Below are 25,727 nucleotides of genomic sequence, written 5' to 3' on the forward strand. Positions count from 1 at the left end.
CCAGCTGGAAATCTGTTCTTTCTGTATAATAGCAAGGAAGAGTCAAGCTTCATACTGGAGCTGTTTCAGGGGTTACAGCTCTCAAGCCCTAATCTACAGGGTTCTTAAAAACTAGTAAATTCTGACCTGCAACCCAATGAGCTGCTATTTCCAGAACTAGAGTCAACTTCAACTGAGGCTTCCAGTCTTTAGATCTGATTGGCAAAATTCTGCAGTTCCTGATTGTTTCCCTCCTTCTAGTTAACCAAGCACAAGAAAAGGAATTTGTCCATGCAATTAGGTTTTCCCTCTTGCTACCTACTCCTACTGCCTGCCTCTGATGTGCTGATAACCTAAGCCTGCCTGCCTCCCAAGCATGGGTCCCCCCAGCCTGGCTTGGATTCTGAGCCAGACCAGCTCCCAACCAACTCTTCCTCAGCACGCTAGATCAGATGACCCACATCCTGGTTGTGAAGAGGTGTTACAGAATGCGATGCTTGTGATACACTAGGGACTTCCTGATCATTAAATCTAATGAACATGTTCAGTGAGCAGAAACTTTCAGTCAGAAGTATATCTCCTTGTGGTAATGCTGGCTTCCAAATAGAAATGTCAGGATAACCTACATGCCTATGGAGAGCCCTCTACAAGATAGGCAAAGTAACAGGGAAATTAACTACAAATTCCAACAACTTGAAGTCTACGACAACAAGGTAGCAAATGCATCTCCACAGTAGAAATTCCAATACAGACAACTGGTTTTTGAGGTCATCTGGCATCTTTTGCAATAGCTACAATGATTGTAGTCTAGAGAGGAAAATAAGAGAAAAGGGGGCAGGTTTCATGTTGAATCACTTCATCACACTGAGATTTCATATAATCTTTAAATTATAGGTCACAATTCCCCCAGGTTTTAGTGTAATAGTTACAGAGCCACAAACACTAGAGAAGGGAAATATTTATGTAAGTGTTTGTATCATATTTGATATACCCTATTCATTGTAGATTATGTTCTTTTTTTAATCTAGAATTGTTTTTTTTTTCCATTGGGATTCACAGTGAAAGAGAGAATTTAGTATAAAGTCTCTCTCTCATGTGCAAACCAAATAGTTTGTAATTTAATATTTGATCAAATATTCTTTCATGTATTTGAATGTTGACTGTAATATAATGATGAAGACATTTATCTAAAATTCTTATAACTTGTGAATTTCAACTCCCAGTTCTTTAATAGATGACTTTATGGAAATACTATCAGACTGCAGAAGGGAGATACCTTCCTCAAAACTGGGGTGGAAAATCTGGAACAAATTTAAAATAATATATTGTTTCATAATCGGGGGAAGGAATAATGACCCTTACTCCTTGTGCTTACCAACTAGACTTTAGTTATTTTAAAAGGCTGCTGAGAGAAGCCATGTGAAAATGTGATTTATTCGTTAGGAAATTGAAAATGAGCAGACTGATGTTTGAAAGGCTAATACTTTTACATTTTGAGGGGGAATCTTGATTTTTGCCATAAGATTTATAATAATGCCAGGCTGCTGCTGAGAAGAGACTATTTTTAAAAAGGCAAAATTCCTTCATCTCAAAATTCAAAAGAAGCAGAACATTTTTAGAAGAAGAATGTTTGACTTTCAAACAGCCAGAATAAATAGAAGGCCTTTTACACTGAAGGTTTGTGAGTCTCTTCATCCTGAGCTTTAAAAATTTTAAATATTCTTTAAAAACTCAGTTCACTTTCTTTCAGTTTTCATCCAAGTGGATTCTATGCTCTCACTTCAAGAGCTGAAGTCAAATTGTTCTATGATTTGTCTGAGCTTTTAAAGACAGTGTTTATTTTTAAAATGTTTTTGCCTAAAGTTTATCATAAATTAAGGTTTAGAAACAGTTATCACATGTTATTTGGTACAAATTAGTTTTCTGTCCACTTCCAGACAGAAAAGCATGCTGTGAGATTCCTGCTTTTGGGAGGGGAAAAAAGACCAATTACCTGGCTGAGGAGATGGATTGCACCCTTAGCAAGTTTGAGGATTACATTAAGCAAGGAGGAGAGGTAGATACACTGGAGGGTAAGGATAGGCTCCAGAGTGACCTAGCCAAATTGAAGGATTGGACCAAAAAAAGAGTCTGATGAGGTGAACAAGCACAAGTTCAGCATCTTGCACTTGGGACGGAAGAATCCCAGGCATTATTACAGGCTGGGGACCAACAGTTTAAGCAATAGCTCATCAGAAAAGTACTTGAGGATTACAGTAGCTGAGGAGGTGGATATGAGTCAACAGAGTGCTCTTGTAGGCAAGAAGGCTAATGGCATACTGGGGTGCATTAGTAGGAGCATTTCCAGCAGATCTAGGGAAATGATTATTCCCCTTTATTCAGCACTGGTGAGGCTGTATCTGGAGTATTGTATCCAATTACAGAAAGGATGTGGATGCATTGGAAAGAGTCTGGCAAAGGGCAACAAAAATCATTAGGGGGTGGGTGCACATGTTTTATGAGGAGTTGGGATTATTTAGTCTGAAGAAGAGAAGAGTGAGCATAGTTGTGATAGTAGCCTTCAACTTCCTGAAGGGGAGCGGGGTTTCTAAAGAAGATTTAGGGAGGCTGTTCTCAGTGTTGACAGATGACAGAATGAGAAGCAAAGTTTGCAAGTTACAGTGTGGGAAGTCTAAATTGGACATTAAGAAAAAAATGCTTCACTATGAGGGTGGTGAAGCACTGGAATGGATTACCTAGGGAGGTGGTGGAATCTCCATCCCTCGAGATTTTTAAATCCTGACTTGACAATGTCTTGGATGGGATGATTAAGTTGAGGTTGGTCCTGCATTGAGCAGGGGATTGGACTTCATGACCTTCTGAGGTTCCTTCCTACACTATGATTCTATGAAGTGTTCACAAATGATAATCCCTGATTCACAAGGGTGAAGTTTGCTGTCACTCAGGGATGGGCCTAGAACATCATCAGGGACTTCTTGTTACCATACTATTGTCCTCTTCTCACCCACTTTCTTGTTTAGAACTTCATGGAAGGGCAGCCTGACCTTGGTGGGTAGGTTGGTCTTCTAGTGACCTTAGGGTGGTTGGAACTGAGGGGTAGCACCATGCTCACACAGATATGGATTCAGACAGCTCATCCTAATGCTTGTAGTTGTTAGTAGATGACTACCAGCAGGACCAGAGGCCATGCTTGAGAGCTGACTACAGGAAAAAACAACTGTGTTGCTGTTCTGGTTGTTGTGAAACAGCTGGTTTCTTCACATTTACACCATTCTTACCAACCCACTGCCATAGGAATGGAGGAATCCACTTTTTGACAGTGTTCAGTGTCCCAGCACATACAACCTGTCATGTCTTGGGTCCCTGAGGTGCTGGAATAAAGAATTCTGGGACAGGCATTTGAAAAATAACCAGTCCCTGTTAAGCAAGAAAAAAAGTGAAGAGAACTATCCTGTAATCCTTAGTGAACCAAAATTCCTTTTAACTTTAGCAGAAGTTTTACCTAAGTGAAAAATGGTGGTTTAAGCCTAAAGTGTCACTGTGAGGTATGGATCCCCTTCTTTCAACTTCAGTCTTACCACTCAGTCCTGTATTTTGTACATATGTCTTTTTTTTTAAATAATGCAGCTACAGGAAGTTTCTTCCTTATACCAGCCATGAAGCACTGTCACAACTATGACTGAACACAAGGACTAAATCTTTTTATATAGCAGTGACAAATAGAAATTTTGAAGTTATGAATTAGGTTTACTGATGCTATTTTGCCATAATATATAAACTACATCTTGCAGAAGGCAATGTGAGAGTTCACAGCCTTCAGGTTAATTCTACTATAAAGAATTTCTACACAAGACAACTGAAAATAAAAAAAATGAATAAATCCCATACTCGAACTGTCAGGGAAACACTGGGTAAGCTTGTGTCACTAGCAAGCGACCAATAGTGAGCATTCTAGGGTTCACAAATGTATGCTTGCTCCAGGGTTCATGAATCCATACTTCATATTGTTGTGCCTGTCTGCAAGGAAACAGGGATAGATGGAGCATGGGTTCCACTCTCCTCCCCGCTCCTGCATTCCCCCCACTCCAAAAAGAGAGTAAATGTTTATGTGCCACCTACTCGTATCTGAATAACCTGTATAATAGTGTAATGGAGGTTTCTATGCCTCTGTGCAAGCATACAAACCCAGGACACAACACAGTTTATTGTGCTGAATATTTATGGAGTGGAATGGTTGAATTTACAAATAATGTATCAGCTGATCTTATACATTTCATATAATGTTTCTTTATTTAGCATACGCCAGAGGTCAGCGACGGTTCTGAGGGAGAGAGGTGAAATTTGACCTTTTGACCTCTATGTGTGGTCCAAGTGGCAGTGATACTTTTTAAACTCACGAACAGTCCTACTTACAACAGCTTCATTAATAAATAAAGATGCAGAGCTTTACCACTTAGCTGTGGCTGGAGCGGCAAGAGAGCATGCAGAAGGGAGGCTGGCACATGTTGGGGACAAGCCATATGAGAGGGAGGAACTGGGCAGCCCTGGGGAAGCAGGACCTTCAAACACTTTGCTTGAATTAATTGCCTGCCCAAAGCATGGTGGCGGTGATTGGAAAGGTAGGAAGACAGGGCAAGTAAGACAATGGAAATCAAGAGGGCTCAGCCCCCATCCTAGACAGTTGGGAGAGGAAGAGGCAGATGGACTAAAAAATCCCTGCCCTGTAGCAAAGGACAAGGAGGGTCAGCGGGGCTCAGTCCCTGTCCCTGAGGGAGGTAGGGGCAGATGGTGGGGGAGGGGTGGCAATTCAGCAGGGGAAGCAGCTGTCTCTGTACCCTACCTTTAGCCTGAAGAGCCCAGCCTCTGTGCTCCCAGCAGCTCCACACCACCCTTCACCTGCACCTGAAGGGCCCAGCCCCTCACAGCTGACAGCTCCACGCTGACCCTCCACTGGCTAGCTCACAGTTTGCACATCCCAGCCTTCCCACTGTGTCTCTGCACCCCTGCTGCATGGGCGGGAGGGGAAGGGAGGGGCTGAGCTTCTGCCTCGCATGCCAGTGAAAATAGGCTCTTGTGCAGCTCTGGGTATCCATGCTGTGGGTTGCTGACCCCTGGCATACGCTTTATGAAAGGTAAAGACTATATTTCCAAATTTGAAATTATCTTGTAAAGGAGGTGGAAGACTTATTTTTTTTAAAACCTGGGACAGTAACTGTAGCTGTTAATCATCCTTTTTCCACTAATTTGTGTCTGGCCATTCCATATGTCATCCTTATTCATCACATTAATACTATGCAATAACTTTCTTTCTTCTCTGGTTTCCTAAGCATGTTCCTATAAAATATCGTGGAAGGAGTTTGCAGTTCTACCTTAAGTGAACTACATGTTGCTTCCAAGACTTTTATTGACTATCTTAAGCTATTAAAGTAAGTTTGCCTTCATACACATAAACCCCAAGATTTCCTTGTGTTGCTTAAAAAATATCACAACAGCCTTGTGATGGAGAGAGACTTAGTATATATGTGATTGTAAAAACATTATGGATTGGGATAAGACTTGTTATGGTCAATCATACCTGGAGCCTTCCTGTGACAGTGTGGTGGCCCTGCACTGGCAGAGAAAGGGTTAAAAACAGCCCTGGGAAAGGGCTGTCCTGTGATCCAATTAGGAGAAAGTATTATCACAGCCAGAGACTAGGAGGGCTGTATGAAAGAAATGGCTGGGCAGGGAGGGCAGACATTCATGCTCCAGCTCTGGAGGGAGAGGGGCCTAGCTGCCTGCTAGAGTTGGGTACCATAGACAAAGCAGTGCTGGGGAAACACAGGGTGAGCCAGGGAAGCTCTGGCTAGGCAAGCCCCAGGCTACAGGGCTTGAGGCAAGGCCTCATGGTACTAGGGCATAAGAGAAGCAGCAGGTTCAAACCCTTACCAATGGAGGGCTACGTCTACACAAGCCCCAAACTTCGAAATGGCCACGCAAATGGCCATTTCAAAGTTTACTAATGAAGCCCTGAAATGCATATTCAGCACTTCATTAGCATGCAGGCGGCTGCGGCACTTCGAAATTGACGCTCCTCGCCGCCGCGCATCTCGTCCCAACGGGGTTCCTTTTTGAACGGACTCCACCTACTTCGAAGTCCCCTTATTCCCATCAGCTCATGGGAATAAGGGGACTTCGAAGCAGGCGGGGTCCTTTCGAAAAGGAGCCCCGTCAGTACGAGACACGCGGTGGCGAGCCGCGTCAATTTTGAAGTGCTGCGGCCGCCCGCATGGTAACGAAGCGCTGAATATGCATTTCAGCGCTTCATTAGTAAACTTCGAAATGGCCATTTGTATGGCCATTTCGAAGTTTGGGGCTCATGTAGACACGGCCATGAACAGCCATTTCAGACTGCACTTTGCCCCTGAGATAAGGGGCTAGATGTAGAATGGCTGTGGGTCACTGAGACAAGGGGACTTGGAGTTACCTGGGAGGGGAAGACCCCCTGGGTGAGACAGCAGCAGCCAAGACATGGGCCAAAAGAGGGTGCCTGGAGATTGGATGAGCTACTTCCCCTGTGATCAGCAGGAGGTGCTGCAGCAGTGAGTCACCCCATTACACTTCTATTCAGGACAAATGTAAAGATCCCATTGTAAAGGAGTAGCTGAACCAACAGCAGTAACGTCTAAATCACAAGCACCTGAAAAAGCTTACATGCAGGCAGGTTTCATATACAGGAACTAGGGCTTAGAATGATGGAGCTATTTTTGGTGTGAGACAGAGAGCACAAATGGATAGACATATTACCATAAAATATTGGCATATTTCAGAAAAAAATTACATTGTCTTTAGCACAAGAAGTACAAAGACAAGTAGAATACAATGAAGATATAAGAACTGAATTCAAAAACTCCTATTACTTTGAAGATTAATTAAAATTAAAGCTCTATGTATTTGGTAACTGGAGTAACAATCTCCAGATTATAGAACAATGAAGAAGACAAATGCATCCCATAGTGGTAAGGAAAGACAAGTGTAACTTAATGGATAAAATCTTGTAATTAAACAGGCCCTGTGTTGTGGTTAATGGAAAGAATAATGTGACATATACAGGTTGAACCTCTCTCAGGACCTGATTGGTGTCAGAAGAGAGAATTTGCTGGACCACAGGAGGTCAATATTGTCTAGCACATTACCAACACTTCCACTGCTTACTGAGCTCTTAGAAGACATTTATGGGTAAATTACAGCTAAATAACTGCACAGAACACTGAGAACCAAGACTGGTGGCTGTAAACAGATGTTATGGGACCATGGGAAACTTGGCCACTCCCATGATAAGTGGTTATTCAGCTAGCTAAAATCATGCCAGATTACGGATGATGCTCAACAAGAGAGTTCTAGATTAGAGAGATTCACCTTGTAGAAGCTGGAATTTGCAAATTTATCCTAGTTTTATGCTCTAATTTCCTCCGTGTCTTTAGTGCAGTTACTGTGAAACATTACAATTTTCCACCTCTTATCCCATATTCCATCTTATTTTCAGTTGTATAAAAACCAAGCTGACAATCATAATATAAATCTATCTTTGATCAGTGTTTTATTTTCTATAATATTTAATGCCCTCCTATTGCACAGTAGAACTTCCAATTATGACCATCCATTTAATAAACAGCTAGTACACAGGCCAATTTTTCCTGATGGAAATGGCGGGAATCACATAACAAAAGGGATGTCAATGCAAAACAAATTGGCATCTCGTTATATAGCAATGCCTTCCAAGCCTTGACAATCACTTGGAAGTGTTTCAAGGGAAAAGAAAGAAGTGAAACAGTGCACCATTCTGCAACCTATGCACTGCACCTGCTGTAATTTTGACAGTTTTATGAAATCTTGAATCCACTGTTTTGTGAAATAGGTTCCAACTGCATTTTATTTTGCTCTACAAAAACAACTGAAAATATATTCTTGAAACTTTACTTTTTTAATATAAAAATATTCTGGTATTCATTTATGGATGGGCTCTAACAACAAACTTCAAACCCTTATTCTGAACACTTCCAAATATTTGAAGCCCTGGGTACTGGAGTTTTCAAAGAGCTAAAAGTGATCCAAATTACTGCATTACATGGGGAGACAAAAATCTAATAGCTCTGAAAGTGTCTTTTGAAAATCTCAGCCTTAGCCAGTTGGCAGAAGTTGCCCTAAACCAGGGTTCAGCAACCTTTCTGAAGCAGAATGCCAAAATTTGACCTTTGAACCTTTATGTACAGTCTGAGTGCCAGTGATACTTTTTTAAAATCACTAAGACTCCTACTCACAACAGCTTCATCAATAAATAAATTAAGAAGCAGAGCTTTACCATTTAGGTGGTAGATGGTAGCATTAGTTGGTATTTTGTTAAACCAGGCTCCAGGCTGATGAGATGGAGAGGTGGGGCTAAGCTCCTGCCTCGCATGCCATGGAAAATCAGCTTGCATGCTTGTCAGGGTTGCTGACCACTATCCTAAACTGGGACTTTAAGTGGCACTTAAATGATACACAGCAATGGACTTAAACTGCAGCAAGGGAGGTTTAGATTAGATATTAGGGAAAGCCTCCTAAACTTCAGGATGGTTAAACACTGGCATAAATTACCTAGGGAGGTTGTGGAATCTCCATCACTGGAGGTATTTAAAGAGCAGTTAGATAGACAACTGTTGGGGATGGTCTAGATGGTACTTGGTCCTGTTGAGAGGACAGGGAACTGGACTCAACGATCTCTTGAAGTCCCTTCCAGTTCTAGGATTGTATGATTCTATGATACGTTTTGTGCTAGTTTTCTGCATAGGGTAATGTCACCTCATGTGGACAGTTACTGATGTATATAAGTTTTTGCAAGTTTGGATATTTAGCAGTGGAGGACACACTTGCAAATATTATTCTAAATTACTAATGAGAACTCAACTTTATAAGCATTGTCCCTGGAAAATACTCTACAGGTTCGGCCTCCCTGGTCCAGCATCTTGAGTGGCAGAGGCCAGGGATTTTTCTGGACCTGGATGGTCGATTCTGTCCCCTTGCTGGCCTCAGCCCCAGCAGGCTCTCCAGCTGCTGACTCCCATCCTCAACTACTACTCCCCAGGGGCAGCTTCCCCAGGCCACAGCTTCCTGCCCAGCCAAAGCTGTGGCTTCCCAGGGCCATGGCTTTGCATGCAGCCCTGGCCGCAGCTTCCCTCCCAACCCAAGCTGTGTCTTCCCAGGGCCATGGCTTTGCATGCAGCCCTGGCCATAGCTTCTCACCCAGCCCCAGGGATGAGCCACCGTGAGCTGCCATTCTCCAGCCAGGGGCTTGCATGCAGCCCCTGGCCACTGCTTCCCTGGGCCACAGCTTCCTGCCCAGCCCTTGCAATGAGCTACCATGAGCCTGGGCTGCCAGTTTACCAGCCCAGGCTCCCTGGCTGCTGCTGTGCCCCTAACCCCTGCAGCCAAATCAGCTCCTGCCCTGGGCTTATGACACTGGTCTGGCTAGATCTTCCTCCTCCCAGCCCTGGGACTCTCTGGACGAATGACAGATATTGCTGGATGAGAGAATACTGGATTTGGAGTTTCCACTGCATTATGACCTTACAGTTAAGAAAAAGAGAAGTTTGCCTGCATAAAAAGCCCATAAATAATGCCATGGTACTAAATTTACAAGGATTTATAATCATTCTTGTTTTTTTAAAAAAGCATCTTCTTTTTTCAAATGACTGATAATTATCAGGACAGTGTGCAATGTCTATAATAAATTGCATTCAAACTGAACTGAACCTGATAAATCTAGCTTTACTGTTGCAATCCCAAGTGAGGGCTACAGAATTGGTTTTCATAATTTGCCATTATCCAGTATTCATGTTGAATGGCAAATGGATTCAAAGGCAAAGGCAGGATGGATATCTTATACAAGATTTTATTGTGAATTAATATATTTTTAGGCATTTTGAAACCCCTGATGATTCAATGCCCACACTTGTCTCACTTATATTGCTCCATTGAAAAATGCATATCTTTCAGAAAAAATATACAGAACTGTAAATTTCTATAAAGGGAGGGAAAGAAATGAGTTGAGATTATACAAGTACAAAAAGCAGCTGACAATTTTGTTGAGCAAAGAAAAGAATACATGCTTGAAGCCTCCTGTCTTCATCTAAAAATCAGCATTTTTATTTATTGAAGAAATTGTATTTAACTTTTATGATTACCTCAACCTCCCTATGTAAAGGCATTGCAATCCTATTATCTTTTATTCACTTTGTTTTCTAGTGGATTTGCTTCTGATGCTGACTAGTGAAAATAAACCTCTTTCAGGGGAATTCATTTTAAAATTTTATGAGAAATCAAATGTGGGGAAAGAAATGAGCTCATGTTGCTTAACATTTAAGCAAGTGCTTCAATGAGGTTCTCAGGCTTTACACATGTGTGCTGAAGCAATTTTAAAGTAGAAATGATTCTTCACAGAATCCTGTCTCTAGGATACAAGGCCACTGCTGAAGTTCCCAGGCCCCCAGGCTTTACTCTGGCCCTAATAGAAGGAAGAATTTCCAAGGACTCTGCTTATCTAGGGTGATTAGCAATAGTTCCCAGTGGAATACACACCTACTGAGAATAGTAACAGAGAGGCAGCTGTGCTAGTCTATATGCTATCAAAACAAAAAAGCAGTCAAGTAGCACTTTAAAGACTAACAGAATAATTTATTAGGTGAGCTTTCATGGGACAGAAGAAGAAGTGGGTCTGTCCCACGAAAGCTCACCTAATAAATTATTTTGTTAGTCTTTAAAGTGCTACTTGACTGCTTTTTTGTTTCTATTGAGAATAGCCAGGGTACAGTAGTCCTTCAAACAGGGGATCTAACAGCCTTGCTGGGCCCTGAGGCAGGAAAAGAGAGGTTGGCAGCTCCACAATCGCAGAAGGGGCAGGGACTCAGGCAGAAGGTGCAGGCCCTGGGCAGTACAGCTGAATGCCGTCCAGACCATGGTGTGTGAGCCCCTTTGACTTCAGAACTGCTCCGAGTGTATGGCACAGTGCTTCTGCAGTGATTTAAAGGATCCAGAGCTCTGATGTGGAAGCAGTCGGGAATACTGTGCCCTTTAGAATTTCCAGGCCTGTGCACAATTGTGACCTTTGCCATTCCCCTCCTCCCCCTCTTTACACCCCACTCCCTACCACCAGCCACGGCCCATCTTGCCTTTTCCCATCCCTGGCAACTTCTCTATACCACATCTGTGACAGAGGACAGAACACGAGACACTTATCCTAGATCTACTTCAGCTAAGGATTTCCCCAATGCCAGGAGAATGTTAGATGACATGAAGCTTCTTATGGGGCCTGTGGATATTACCACAATACAAACATTTAGGTACGTAAGTAAGTTTAGTAAGAATGATATCCCATACTGTATGATAGAATTATCTACATGCATAAGGGTTTGCACTCCAGAGGGCTTAACAAAGACTAGAACATCACAAAGTAATGGGGCATATATGAATAATAAAATGTGTGATGGGGATGGAAAGGAGCATGAAAGACCATGGTAAGGGAAACACTATAGAATATAAATAATAAGAGCAAATATATGTCTGTGTGTAGATGTGTCTCCTGGGCTACGTCTACACTAGCCCCAAACTTCGAAATGGCCACGCAAATGGCCATTTCGGAGTTTACTAATGAAGTGCTGAAATGCGTATTCAGCGCTTCATTAGCATGCGGGCGGCCGCGGCACTTCGAAATTGACGCGCCTTGCCGCCGCGCGTCTCGTCCCGACGGGGCTCCTTTTCGAAAGGATCCCACCTACTTCGAAGTCCCCTTATTCCCATGAGCTCATGGGGACTTCGAAGTAAGGCGGGGTCCTTTCGAAAAGGAGCCCCGTCGGGACGAGACACGCGGCGGCGAGGCACGTCAATTTCGAAGTGCCGCGGCCGCCCGCATGCTAATGAAGCGCTGAATACGCATTTCAGCACTTCATTAGTAAACTCCGAAATGGCCATTTGCGTGGCCATTTCGAAGTTTGGGGCTAGTGTAGACACGGCCCTGGTTTGACAAAAAAAAAAAACAGCAAAACAAAATAGCCTTTCTGGCAAGCCATATAAAATACTACTTCACCAAGAATGTTTGCTGTCTTATAAATGCATTGAAAGCAGTGGTGGGCAAACCTTTATCTGATGGTTTATTACCACTTGGATAAGAATGCAAATATGGACGTTTGTTCCCGAATTTATCAAAACCTCTTTTGGTGTCAAAATCTAGGAGGATCTGATCCAAAATGCAGATGTACCATATGTTGTTATTGTTTTCACTGAAGTCTGTCAATTTCGTTTAAAAAGTTTTGGATTGTTTTGCTATTTGAGGAAATATTCTGGTCATTTCCAATTCTTTCAGAATTTGAAAAACTCTAGGAGCTTGATCAAAAGTGAGTGGAAAGATGCCTGTGGATATTAATGGGGGAGAAATTAGGGACTAATTTTAATCCTATTATGCTAACTTTTTTTAATTCAGAATAAGAAAAAAATCTGCATAACAAACTTACATTTCAAAACAAAATGCAAGTTCTTATAGTATAGTAAAAGCCTAGTTATCTGGCACCTGGATAATGGCACATTCAATTAACTGGCATGGTGAGTGGGGACAAAGTAGGTCTAGCTGCCTGCTGCCTTGTGAAAGTACACCTGCCCCAGCTCAAATAACATTCACATTTTATTATTTAGAATATTTGATTCCCTGGGAATGCCAGACAATAAAGCTTTCTACTGTATTACTCATAAAGAACCTGTAGTGGACAACCCCACGCCTGCAGGGAAAGGGTTAAACTCCAGCCAGGGAATGGACTGTGGTTGATGGAGACAGAAGCTGGAAAAATTAGCTGCCAATTGGGTCTGTGGATAATTAGGGCCCAGATGGGGCATAAAGAGAGGGCTCCTTGAGAGAAGATAGGAAGAGTCTTGCTCCAGCTATGGAATATGCTGGAACTGGCTGCTAGGGAAACTAGGGAGGCTTCCTAACACAGAGCAGAGTTGGGGAAAGGCAGCAGAGCTTCGAAAGCTCTGACCAATCAAGTTCCCTCTCTGCAAAGCCTGAGACAAGGTCTGAGGGTACTAGGGCTGCCAGGAGGAAGCCAGGGCAGCAAAAGGCAGCAGGTCCATAACTCCTTGCCAAATTTCAGCATTTCACATTGCAGTTCCCCTTTGAAGTAAGGGGCTAGGTGATGTCAGCCGTGGGCCACTAAGGCAAGATGAGTATCCAGGTTTGGGATTTCCTGGAAGGGGAGGACCCCACAGAGGAGGCACTGAAGCAGGTCAGTGCCCTGAGGGAAGGACACAGTGATCTGAGAGGGATATGGGTCTTGACAATAAGTGATGGAGAATGAACAGACAGGTAACAATGGGCAAGACATAAGCCAGAAGAGGGCACTCCAGAGGCCGAAGGAAGAACTAATTCCAGAGGGACCTCCTGAAGGCACTGTGGCAGTGAGTTGCACCTTGGTTGAACCTAATCAAGCATGGATTATATCAATGGAATGTTTACCTTTGTCTTCGATGACAGAATTTACCTTTATAAATTTCAAAGTCTTCTAAGTGAGGACCCTACCATAACAGACAGATAGTTCTGTAACATTAGCAAAGATGACCCCTTGTGTGATTCTAGGCACTAATAAAATAAGAAGATATCCTTCTGTGGCTGGATGTATTGGCTCATGATTTGAAGAGTTATTTTGAGAAATACAAAAGCAAGAATAGTTTCCAATAGCTCAGCTTAATAATTTCTGAAAGCAAGAGAAGCATACTATTTTTGTGAAGTAAGCACAAGTGTTTTTTTCTTATACCATGTATCTTGGCTAGAAGTACAGAAAAAATATAGCTCCCTTTCAAAAAAAATGTTTGAAGTGGCCTTTTAAAAACTGTGTTCTTAGCTTTTTTTCTTAATGCTCCCTTTAGAATATTGGATTGATGGTACCATCAGCAGTGGCTAAAAGGGACTTTAAGAGAGAGATATCTGAACAAAGTTAGGTAAAGAGAAAATCCCTTCTCCAAAATCTTAAAAATCATTAGTGGATGGGGTGAAATAATTGGATGGCACAGTGAACAGATTAGAGATATTAGACTGAATAAGTCTCAGAGGGGATAGCTGTGTAAGTATGTAGCTTCACAAACAAGGAGTCCTGTAGCATCTTAGAGACTAACAATTTTATAAGGCCTTGAGCTTTCGTGTGTAACAGCCACTTTTTCAGATGAATTTGTCTATCTTTAATTCTAGCCATTGGGTCATACTATACCCTTTTCTACCACATGAAGAACCCATTATTAAATATCTGTTCCTCAAGTAGATACTTAGATATTGCAATCAATGCCCCTTAACCTTTTCTTTGATAGTGATAGACATAAGAACTCAGTCTATCAGGCTTGTGTAAGGGATGTGCCCGCAGGAACTCAGTGCTGCTGAAGGCTGGGAGGAATGTGTCTCCCAAAGATCATTTGCATGAGAATGCAAAGGTGTGCATATGTGATATGTTGCAGACAAAGACTGATGGGTAGCAAGGAAGCAATGAGGTTTTGTCTACTGTAAACACATTGTAAAATCACAATTTCTGCTAACACTCAGTATAAGAATTGTGAAATCTCACCAATGCTCCAAGTCATCGTGGTGGGACAGGGCAGTCGTCATAACTGCATAAGACATGGATTACACTGGGGTCCCTGGTTTAAAGCATTGTAAAGCAGAAGGGGAGGGATATGGGTTGAATCATTTAGTTGAGTGCCTTGGCCCTGTAGCTATAAGTCTGGTTTGACTAGTCCTCCCCACCCGTTAAAAGATAGAGCTGGATACTAGTGGTTTGTATGAGACACAGCTTTAGTAGATATTAAGAGCTGAAATCACAGAGTTTTGCCTCAGGCCACACCCACAGCAGACAGATGGATGGTGTGGGCAGCTGGTAGGAAGAGCAGCAGATGGGGTGACCAGCAGATGGCTCGTAGGAGGACCAGCGGCAGATGGATGGCATGACTGGCAGACGGCTGGTAAGAGGAGCAGCAGGCAGCATGACTGGCAGATGGCTGGTAGGAGTCAGCAGAACGCTGGACCAGCACAAAGGTGGCATTGTCTCAGGTTCCATGAGGTAATGCAACAGAGTGAGATGTCAGTGACTGCACGGACTGGATCAAGTTGTAAGTGTGGCATTTGAATCGGGGCTGCGGAGTAAGTTGGGTGTGTGAATTGGCTGTTTACTGTATTGGACTGGTGAGTCTGAGAGGCCAAGGACACTGCTCAATGCATTTGAGCTGGGACAGTTACCTGAGGACTGGTTATGAACTCTGAGTGAGGTGTTTTCCCAAGTTTATGCTAATTGACCTTTCTGTCTCTTTTATTAAATGTTCTTTTCTACATTCAGACTCCGTGCTTGTGAGTGGAGAAACATTGCCTCTCTGAGGTGCCCAGGGGTGTGTGAATTTCCCAAGCTACTGGGTGGGGGCTTGAGCCGGTTCTGTGTGAGATGGATGAAAAGGAATCCCTAGATGTTGAACCCGGCCCTGGTTGCTGCCAACTCCTTCTGGCAGAAGGGTACACTTATTTCCTAACCCTTTAAATACAGAATTCTTGTCTTTCTTTTCTGAATCCTCTACAGTTTACCAACAAACTTCTTGAGCTGTGGGACTCAGAACTGGGCACCATATTCCCGCAGTGTTTGCACTGATTTTAATATAAAGGGAAAAATAAGCATTTTACTCCTACTCAAGAGCCTCATGTTTATTCATCCCAGGATTTCATTAGCTAGTTGAACAGACTGTGACAGCGGTGTCGACATCCCTGTGGATCCCGGGTGAGGTGGAATAGAGGCCTGGCTGCTTGCTGCTGCCAAAGGCAGAAGGGGCAGGGCTTAGGGCAGTCAGCCCTGGCCCCCCTCCATGCTCTCTGAGTCATGTATGGAGAGGCAGTGGAGCGCTATATGGAATTCCAAAAGGGCCCAGAGCTCCCGCCACGGCAGCCACTACTTCAGCGGTGGTGATAGCCAGAGCTTTGGGCCTCTTAGAAATGCTGAGCCTTGGGGCAACTTCCCCTTTTGTCCCTTCCATCCCACTGGCAGACCTGCAAGCAACATTCATGCTCAGTAAACTCTCTCTCACAAAACCTAAGACTTTTTTCAAGATCATTACTCCCCAGGACAGAATCCCCATCCTGTAAGTATAGCGTATGTTCTTCGTGCTTAGATTTACATTTAGCTGCATTTAAATGCATATTCATTCGTTAACCAAGTTATCAAGATCACTCTCAATCAGTGACCTATCCTCTTCATTGTTTACTATTGTTCCATTCCGAATCATGTGCAAATGGACAAAAGTGATAAATAAGGTAGGACAACAAACTGTTCCCTGCAGGACCCCACTAGAACCACACTGGTATCATGACAATTCCCCTTTTACAATTACAAGACTAATCAGTCAGCAAGCTCTTAATCCACTTAAGTTTTGCAATGTTAATTTTACATCATTCTATTTTTAATTTCACTGTCATGCGGTACCATGTGCCTTAGAGAAGTTTACTTTGTTAACTCCACTACCTTTATCAACCAAACTTGTAATTTCATCAACACATCTTAATTTGCTTAATTAAATCACCCTTCTTCAATTCTTCATATAAATCTACCTTCATGGGATATAGTACGTCATTATAAAAATGTCCAAGAAACATTCTCCCTACTGTAGTAGATCAATAATTCTCAAGAATTTGTTTGCTTTCTAATCTTAGTATCTTTTTTTTCCCTCTTCCCCTTCTCTTCCCCACACCTTTTATAGAGAAGATAATTGAATCTCTGTTGTGGAATTTTTCCTGTCAGTCATTTTTAGAATACATTCTAAGTAACAAAATAACTCAGTTAATTGTTCTGTTTATGCACACTTGGCATTTAAAAATGAGCCAAACTTCAGTTTTGTAGCAGAGCCAGATTTACATTTGTTCAAGGTAGACTTCCCTCAGTCCACTTCTCTTCCACATACACCAGAACATATGTTCTGCTCTCAGTCACCCTCTGTAGGGTGTGAGAAGATTTTGTAATGGTCTCATGAGAGCAGTCCGACCCTTCTGTGAACCCTTAGAGGAATCCTATGACAACATCTGCAAAACAAAGCACGCTTGCCAACACTTCAAGGCTAAGCTGGCAGTAGGCCACAAGAGATAGTGATAAGGAATGCATAGGCAATTTTAGGCAATCTTATGTTAATGAGCTGAGCTGTATCAGCTAGCGCTAGGAGACCTGTTACAGAACCTCTCTCCGAGCAAAGCTCTGACACATTGGGTTTTCCCCCACTGGTGACTGCGCAGTCTCTGGGGCTCCCGTCGCGGGTGTCACATGCTTTCAATAAACCAAATATAGCACTCGCCTTCTGGGTGCAGCCTCGTTTCTGGGGAACCTGAGCCTGGTTGGTTACACCCTCTCTTTACGAAGTCTAAAGTCAGCTTTGGTCCACATTCATTTTGAGGTTAACTCCACCTGTTATATATTTAACAAAAAAGTGATAATTGGTGTTTTCTTCCTGACATCTCTTGTCGATGTTTACTGCTGCCTTTTATTTTTTTAGCTGGTATGCTAATTATGTCTGGGTGATGCAGGAAGATCAGCTATTTTGCGCCATTATTTTTAGTGACCATTTTTGATTCCCTTATTTTCCCCATCCACAAAGTCCCAAATACTTTACTGGGTGTCTTGAATATGCAAGGCAGGATGAAACTCTTAGAGGCTTTGGTGGAACTCAGCCTAGGTTGCTCTGTTAGAATTCCTCCCCTGCCCACCATACACCCTGACATAGGCTCACTGGTACATGAGAGTCAGCAAGCCTGTCAAAGCACCTAGGTGTAGAAAGTCAGGAAATGGGTGCACCTTATGTTCCACCCCTACTTCTTGTTCATTGCTGTGCAGCTTAGCTGAATGAGCATGAGCTATGTTTGCTGCTGATATAGGCCAGAACTGAAGCTTGTATTACCCCCCGCCCCTGACCCCCCATGTACAGCCTAGAGTCAAATTCTAGCCCAAAGTCATTTAAGTTCAAAATCTGCCTATATCAAAATGTGTAACTTTAAAGAAAGGAAAGAACAAAGCCAGAAAGAGCTTACTTATTGAACATATCTCCAGCATAGCTGCCAGAATATTTTCAATGCATATGTCCAGAAATGACCCAAAAGGATTATCCATAAACACTGCTGGATAGAAGGATCCTAGTAAGAGCCGTTATTGATTGTTGTTACACAAACCAGCCTGAATCAAGACAGCATTTCTGTTTGCCTGTAACATTAATCAGCTCTTTATAAATCCCTATTTGTGATAGAGTAGGGAAAGAGGGAAGTCAATGAAGCTCTGTAATAAATTTTACTTTAAATGTACAGGAATGACTGTGATAATTGACTTTGAGTCAGTTTAACAGAGTGGAGTTAAACCTGTTTGGATTAACTATTGCACTGTTAGCTGCTTTGGCAGTTTCTTTGAAGCGAGAGTTTAAAAATATATTTGTGTAAGTTAAAGAACTTGTGATTTGTTTCATACATTCAGACATAAAGCATAGACTTTTCATTATCCCAGTTCTCCCACTAATTGGTCTAAAAGGTTTTTATTTCATTTACCCCTCACAATGAAAGCCAGTCTTCTCATGAACACCCTGATCAAAGTCAGACCCTACAGAGCAAACCAAGTAGAATTTCTTCTAACACCTCTGAAGACATCCCTTTTGTCCTTCACACAATACAGCTCTCCAGTGCCACTGCTGTCCTACAGCCCTATGCTAAATCAATTCTGCCTCTCATCATTTGCAAAGTGAACATTTAGCGCTCACTAGAAGGCTCTTTTGCATTGACGTTTCCCCCTACCACATGTGGACCATGTGGCATCTTTATTATTTGAACCAGAAATATTAAATCCTGTAATAAACAGCATGATGTATAACATTTATGTGATGGAAAGAAATCTTGCCTCAGGAAACTTTAATTCCTGCCTTTTAGAGCTACCGTGTGTCTGTCATTTGGCATCAGTCTCCTGGTGACTACTGAAAGCAATCCTGGAGATTTTAATAGGGTATTTTAAGAAAATGACATTGGGTCATGTTGGGAAAAAAATTTCCCAGAATCACTTCAATCAGAATTGGCAACCCTGCTAATATCAGCGCACCATTATGCTGCTAATACCATCTAATAGATCAAGGAAGACTAGTTACCCCCTTTTGCAGATGGGAAGCTGAGGCCCAGACATGAAGTAATCACTCAGAAAATTAGAGAATCAGAAACTTGTAGGACTGGAAGGGAAGGGAACTCAAAAGGTATTCCTAACCTGATTCCCTGTGCTCCTGCCAGACAAAGTGTTATCTAGACCATCCCTAGAAGACATTCATCTAACCTGCTTTTTAAAGTCTGTTAACACTTCCTTTATTTTCCCTTTTCCTTTTCTTTCACCAGTTTGACACTTCTTATAAATCCAAATCAACTATACCAGTTTTCCAAGGTAGAAAATAGTGTCATTGTTAATTCAAATGTGTTAGTCACTTGTACAATACTATCTGCATGAGTTCAGGAGTTCAGTTCTGGATCATCCCATGTCACGTCCTTCAACTTGTTAATGTTTCATTTAAAAACATCATTAGAAGTGATGGTAATCCTATGCCTTTTCACCACCTTGTCTTACATTAAACTTTGAATTAAACTACTTGCTTAATTTTCCATCATTTTTACAGCACTGCAGGAGTCTTTCTACATAGCGTTTGTAATTACAATTATCTTATCTGGAAAACCATAAGATTTTGCTGCTTTCTATAATGTTTCCATAAAAACTGAATCAAATGCCTTTGTGAAGTTGAAAACAACAAACATCTTTAATCCCTGTTCTCAATCAGTTGGAGTGTGAATACAATTTTGGCATGATATAATTCTGCACTATTCTTCACTTAATACTTTAAAACTGGTCTTAATCAGTTACCAATTACTTTTATCATGATTTTTCCTGGCATTGACAATAAATGGATACCTCTGTAGTTGCTGAGATCAGAATTATCTCCATTCTTCAAGTGTGATGCAACTGTTGCCTTTACCCAGTAATTTATCCCATATCATTTTCTATATTTTTCTACTGCTTTGCTACCACTTGTCCCACAACCTGTTAGCTGCTCAGCTATGTTGTCATATCATGTGGACCACAGTTTTCCCATTTTTAACTGCTTCTATGCTCTTTCTGCTCTTCATCTGAGGGCAATCAGTGCTAATATCCATCCTACCTTGCAAGCTGCCATGTTCATCTATCATATCTGAACTAGCTGCATCTGTATGAAATACCAACTTCAGCACTTTGCAAGAATACTCCTTCTGTACATCTAGCCCCTATTCAGCATTTCTTGTCTGCTTTCTGCTCACATCATTAGCCTAATGTTTTTTCTTCACACAACTTAGCCTTTTTATATGTTTTCATGCCTTGTTTAGTTGTTAAGACCATTTTTTCAAAATATCTTGTTTGTCCAATCTTTGTGGCTTCTTTTCTGCTTTGTGCAATGAGTTTGCTACTTTACTTTCCCAGAGGTCTTAGCTCATTTACAGGTTCCCTGTAATGTCCCTTTTTTTGTCAGTTGTCCAACATCTTTGCTTATTTACACTTACCAGTACTTTCTTCCACTGCAGTTTGTATTACTTGCTTGAGTATTTCCCAACCAGTCTGTAGTAAGATTTCTTCAGTTGTACAAATTAATGGCCTAAAAGTCCACCATATGCTTCCTTCACAGATCAAAACAAAAAGCAGTCAAGTAGCACTTTAAAGACTAGCAAAATAGTTTATTAGGTGAGCTTTCGTGGGACAGACCCACTTCTTCAGACCATAGCCAGACCAGAACAGACTCAATATTTAAGGCACAGAGAACCAAAAACAGAAAGCAAGGAGGACAAATCAGAAAAAGATAATCAATGTGAGCAAATCAGAGAGTGGAGGGGTGGGGGCAAGGTCAAGAATTAGATTGAGCCAAGTATGCAGACAAGCCCCCATAGTGACTCAGAAAGTTCCCATCACGATTTAAACCATGTGTTAATGTGCCGAATTTGAATATAAAAGCCAGCTTGGCTGTTTCCCTTTCCAGAACGGTGCGATAATTCTTCTTCAGCAGTAGACAAGAGGGACAGCTGCCCCAGCCCCCAGCAATTTAAAAGTCCATGGGAGCTCCCATGGATCACAAATGGCTGGAGTCCCAGGACTTTGAAATCACTGCTGGAGCCTCAGGTGGTGCACACCGGGCATTGCTGAAGGGCTGGGTGAGGGAGGCTAATCCATGGTTTACCCTGCTTCCAGATACCGTGCCCTTTCCATGGCCATGCTACCACACACATACACAAACATACCTTGCCCAGGAGCCCAGCAATTCTGTCTGCAATCCTGATGAATGGCTATAAGCCAACAAGGTTAGTCATGCAAACCCATGCTCTGAGTAGCCCTAGCTTCTGATCGCCAGAAGCTATAACTGGGTGACAGAATATGGATCACTATTATCCTGTTCTGTTTATTTGCTCTGAAGCTGCTGTCAGAAGATAGGATACTGGGCTAGATAGACCACTGGTCTGACCCACGTTGGCCATTCTTATATTCTCATGTTCCTTCTTCTGGGCAGACTTGCCCGAAGAGGCTAAGCAAGCTCCTGTTTGAAATCAGAGGTTTCTTTCTTCTAGATACTGTTGGTTCAGAGCATCCAATTCTGTAATATTTAGTGCAAACCTTCTCAATTTCCCCAGAAGGGGCTACTCCATCCCCTTCAGCAAGGCATATATCCGTGACATGTATCTTAGAGCAAGGGAATATGTGGGTGGCTAATTGCATGGTCAAGCCCAGAGCTGTGCAACAGAGCTATTATGTTGCCAGCATGAGTTGCTCTTTCTTGGCACATCACAGAAGAATGCCAAGTAAGCTTTGTTATCCAGCATGCATAAGGAATGGGGGTTGATGGTTAATCAAATGTCCCAGTTACTGAACTTTTTTCACAAAACTCAAAAATCATTAAGAAATGAAATCATCTTACTTAACACCACACCTTTTAACACTATTAGTGTAGACAATACTGTAATTGACTTCTCCTCTGTTGCCTAAGGCCATCAAACAAATGCAGCTTCTGCAAACACTGGAAAATGATGCTGGAGAGCTATCAGAATTTTTCTGGTTAACTGAAGGGGGAACTGTATTGGCATCTGTGGCAGATGCTGGTTAATCAAGTTTTCCAGATATTAAAGTGCTGGATAACAAAGCTTTTACTGTAAGTGGCACGGCAGCACCCAGATGGAACACACCCCAACTCTGAATGGAAATTCAGAGCACAGGAGTTTTGTGTGGGGTGGACAGAGGGAGAATGTTTTTCTTTCTTTGAACAGAAAAAAATATTGTAACAATAACATCAGAAGCAGGAGGGGAGCTCAGACTCAGCAATAAATACATGGTAATGTTTTGTTAACTGAGCTCATGTCTACATCATTATTTTGGCACTGTTTGTCCTAAGCAACTAATAAGTAAACTGACTGTAGTTCCTATCACAATGCCAATGTCAGATACTTTGGGAATGTGCCATAAGCTTCAATCTGCTTCTCTGTGTTATTGTTCGAATGTTTTCAAATACCTTCTAGATTCCCTAATCATGAGTATTAGCATTTTCTCAATCAGCATTTCTTTTCTTCCTCATTTGGCTAAGCAACACCCCGTCACAGGGAGTTTAGAGTAGGAGTGCACGAATAAGAGATAAAATAAGACCTGAATTAAACCATTGTCCTAAACTCAATGTTGACAGCACAGGTTGAAAAACAAGCCTTAACTGTATGAGTCTATTGTTCCTGGTTGTGGTTGAAATGAGAATAGAAAGCAGGAAATAAAAATGTTGGAGGTGGGAATAATCACAGCCATGTTTTCTTTATTAGTTGGCTGTTTGAGAAGGGAGAAAGCAGTGGTTGTGCACCCAGAAATATTCTAGCCACTCACAGCATTGTCAGATGGTTTCATCTTCAATAAATGTCTTCTATTTAATATCTTAACAAGAGAGATGAGCTAAATGCTCTGCTGGTGCAAGGGAGCAGAGTTCCACTGATTTCTGCTGGAGGGAGGAATTGCACCTGCAAATAATTTGGCCCGTGTAGCTTTCAATCATAAACGTTAAAACAAAATATCAACTAGAAAAAAAGAATTCTAATCCTAGAGGGCCAGGGCACAGAACACTTACACATTACACATTGCTGACAGAATAACTTCAGTGAAATTTATAGGGCCAGCCCGCGGCTGCAGGGGCCACATAGGCCTCTTACTGGCTTCTCCTGGGGTCCAGCTGGGGGCAGGATGGGACTGTATAGGAAGAGTAGTCAGCACAAGGGTTGGCAGACTCAGGTGTGTGACTCAAATAGTCAGGGCAGAGGGCTGGGTGTTCTGAAGAGGGCTTATGACCTCCTTGTGTCATGCTGGTCTGGTGGCAACAGCTCCCCAGGGAGCTTGTAGCCATGCTGATCCTATGGTGGCTGCTCCCCAGGGCATCCAGGGCCACTTTGTTGCAGTGACAGTGGTTGTCTGGGGCACCCACGGCTGTGCTTCTCCAGCAGTGGTGGCTCCCAGGATGCCTGGGGCTGCACTGCTCTGGTGATGGCAACCGCTGCTTGGGATGCCAGCAGCCTCATTGCTGTGGTGGTGGCAGCTGCCTGGGACAGTGCTGCTCTAGCAATGGTGGCTCCCCAGTGCTGCCCACGAAGATGGCACTGTGCTGCCCACTGGGGCTCCCCCACTCTTTCTGGCACTGGGGCCAATGGCTGGGTTGGGGGGATCGGATGGGGGTCCTGACATGGATCATGGGTGCTTGCATGGGAAGGGGGGCAACCATGTCCAGCATCAGAACGGGAACCTTACCTGTAGAGGGTGGATAGAAAAATTCAGAGCCCCTTCTCCAAGCAGCCACTGTCTTATTGATGTGGCCACTCCCATGGTCACTCTGCAGTATAATTGTGCCTCCTAGCAACCCTCTCTCTTTCCATGTTATAAGAAACAATCCCATTCCAAGCACATCCCATTTTCCTGGCACAACCAAACTCCAGCCTTACTTTAAGTTATGATAAGAGGAAGTTGCATAGTAAATTTGGTGGTCCTAGCTCTTACCGTTTAGGAGGAGTTCTTAAACTAATGAACTCACAGGCAGATGACCACACAGATGTGCACACAAATTCTCTCAAATACGTTAATAGATTGGAGGCATAATGCCAACAGGCAGAAGGCCCATCGTATTGTAACTCATATCAAGCCTGACAACCTCACTACCCCCAACACAATGTTGCCATAATATGTATCTAAAAGGTATCATGTAAAGTGGTGATATACTGGTCCCAAAAAATCATTCTGCAACATATAGATATGTACAGGCTATGTACAAAGTTATATGCGTGTGGTCAAATTATGTTCTTTAAATGTGCATATAAGAAGCGTAACAAAGCTTAGACGAAGGCATGTGGATGTACCTGTCTGAATGGCTAGGTTAGAGGCCAAGGCCATTGAAAATACACTTTATATAAGGTAAGAAAAAGCCATCAAGCTTAGGAGACTGCTTAATAAATGTGGCAGAGTCTGCACCCCAGAAATCCTACTTGGCTCTTATGCAGAGCCAATGGACTTTGGGATGTATATAACACAGACATTCTAGTTATCTGTTATTGTTCCCTTCTGAGTGTGTGAAAACTGGATTCTCTGTCCCGGTGGGCTAGAGATGCTTGTAACTGAATGTAAGAGAAAATTGCTGAATCAAATATTGCTATTTGCTAAAAATATGTTTAGTTACTGGAAAGTATGTTTTGTTTCCACTAAAATCGCTGCTGTTTATTAATAAATGTATTCTTAGTTTTACTATAAACCACAGCAGTGCATTTATATTGAAGTAAAGTGTGAGTCCTCAATTAAACAATCAAGCTGCTGTGTTCTCTGTCCCTTTGGAGGCAGCAACTATAGTAATTTCTGTGAAAGCCCAGAGAGTGAGACTGGACATTGCAGAGTAATGTCTCTAGAGCACTTGTGAACTGTGATTCACTGCATGTTATCCGCAAGATAAGGTTTAATTTGGTAAAACCTCAAGGAATTTGCTCATGCGGCAGACAACCCATTGTCCTTTCTTCTTCTGAAATAACACTTTTTTAATGTTAAGAAGAGCCTTCAAAACCAGAGAATTTAAAATGAGACACTTTAAAATGAGACAACAAAGAAGTAGATGAATCTTCCTAAGAATCAGACTCATTTATATCAGTATCTGTCATTGAAGAAAAAGCAAAGTCTGTAGCTTCCTGATAATCTTTTTCATCTCAATTGAGATGTAATTTTGATGGGGGAAATGGAGGAAAAGAACTAAGGCTTTACAGCTGAGAGATAGACAATCAGCTCTTAGAAGAAATAACTTCTTTCTCCAAGGCTGACTGGCCTTCAGAAGACAAGGAAGTATATGAATCCTTGAAAAATATTTTGTAACTTTTTCTGCTCATACTTAGTATATTAATCTGTCTCAAACTCTTAGGTACAGTCAGAATGAATAGTATTAGAGTGTAATTCTCAGATGTAGTGTAATGAGCCTATTGCTGTGCTGGTCATAATAATGGCCATAATAAATTAGACTAAGCGTTGGTCTAGCCCAGTACACTGTCTTCAGACAGCATCATTGCCAGATGCAATGGAGGAAATGAATAGAAAAGGGCAAACTCATGTGATCCATCCCCAGTCATCCAGTCACTGCTTCCAGCTGTCAGAGACTAGGAC

Source organism: Carettochelys insculpta, chromosome 11, assembly GCF_033958435.1.
Source record: "Carettochelys insculpta isolate YL-2023 chromosome 11, ASM3395843v1, whole genome shotgun sequence".
Classification (NCBI taxonomy): domain Eukaryota; kingdom Metazoa; phylum Chordata; order Testudines; family Carettochelyidae; genus Carettochelys; species Carettochelys insculpta.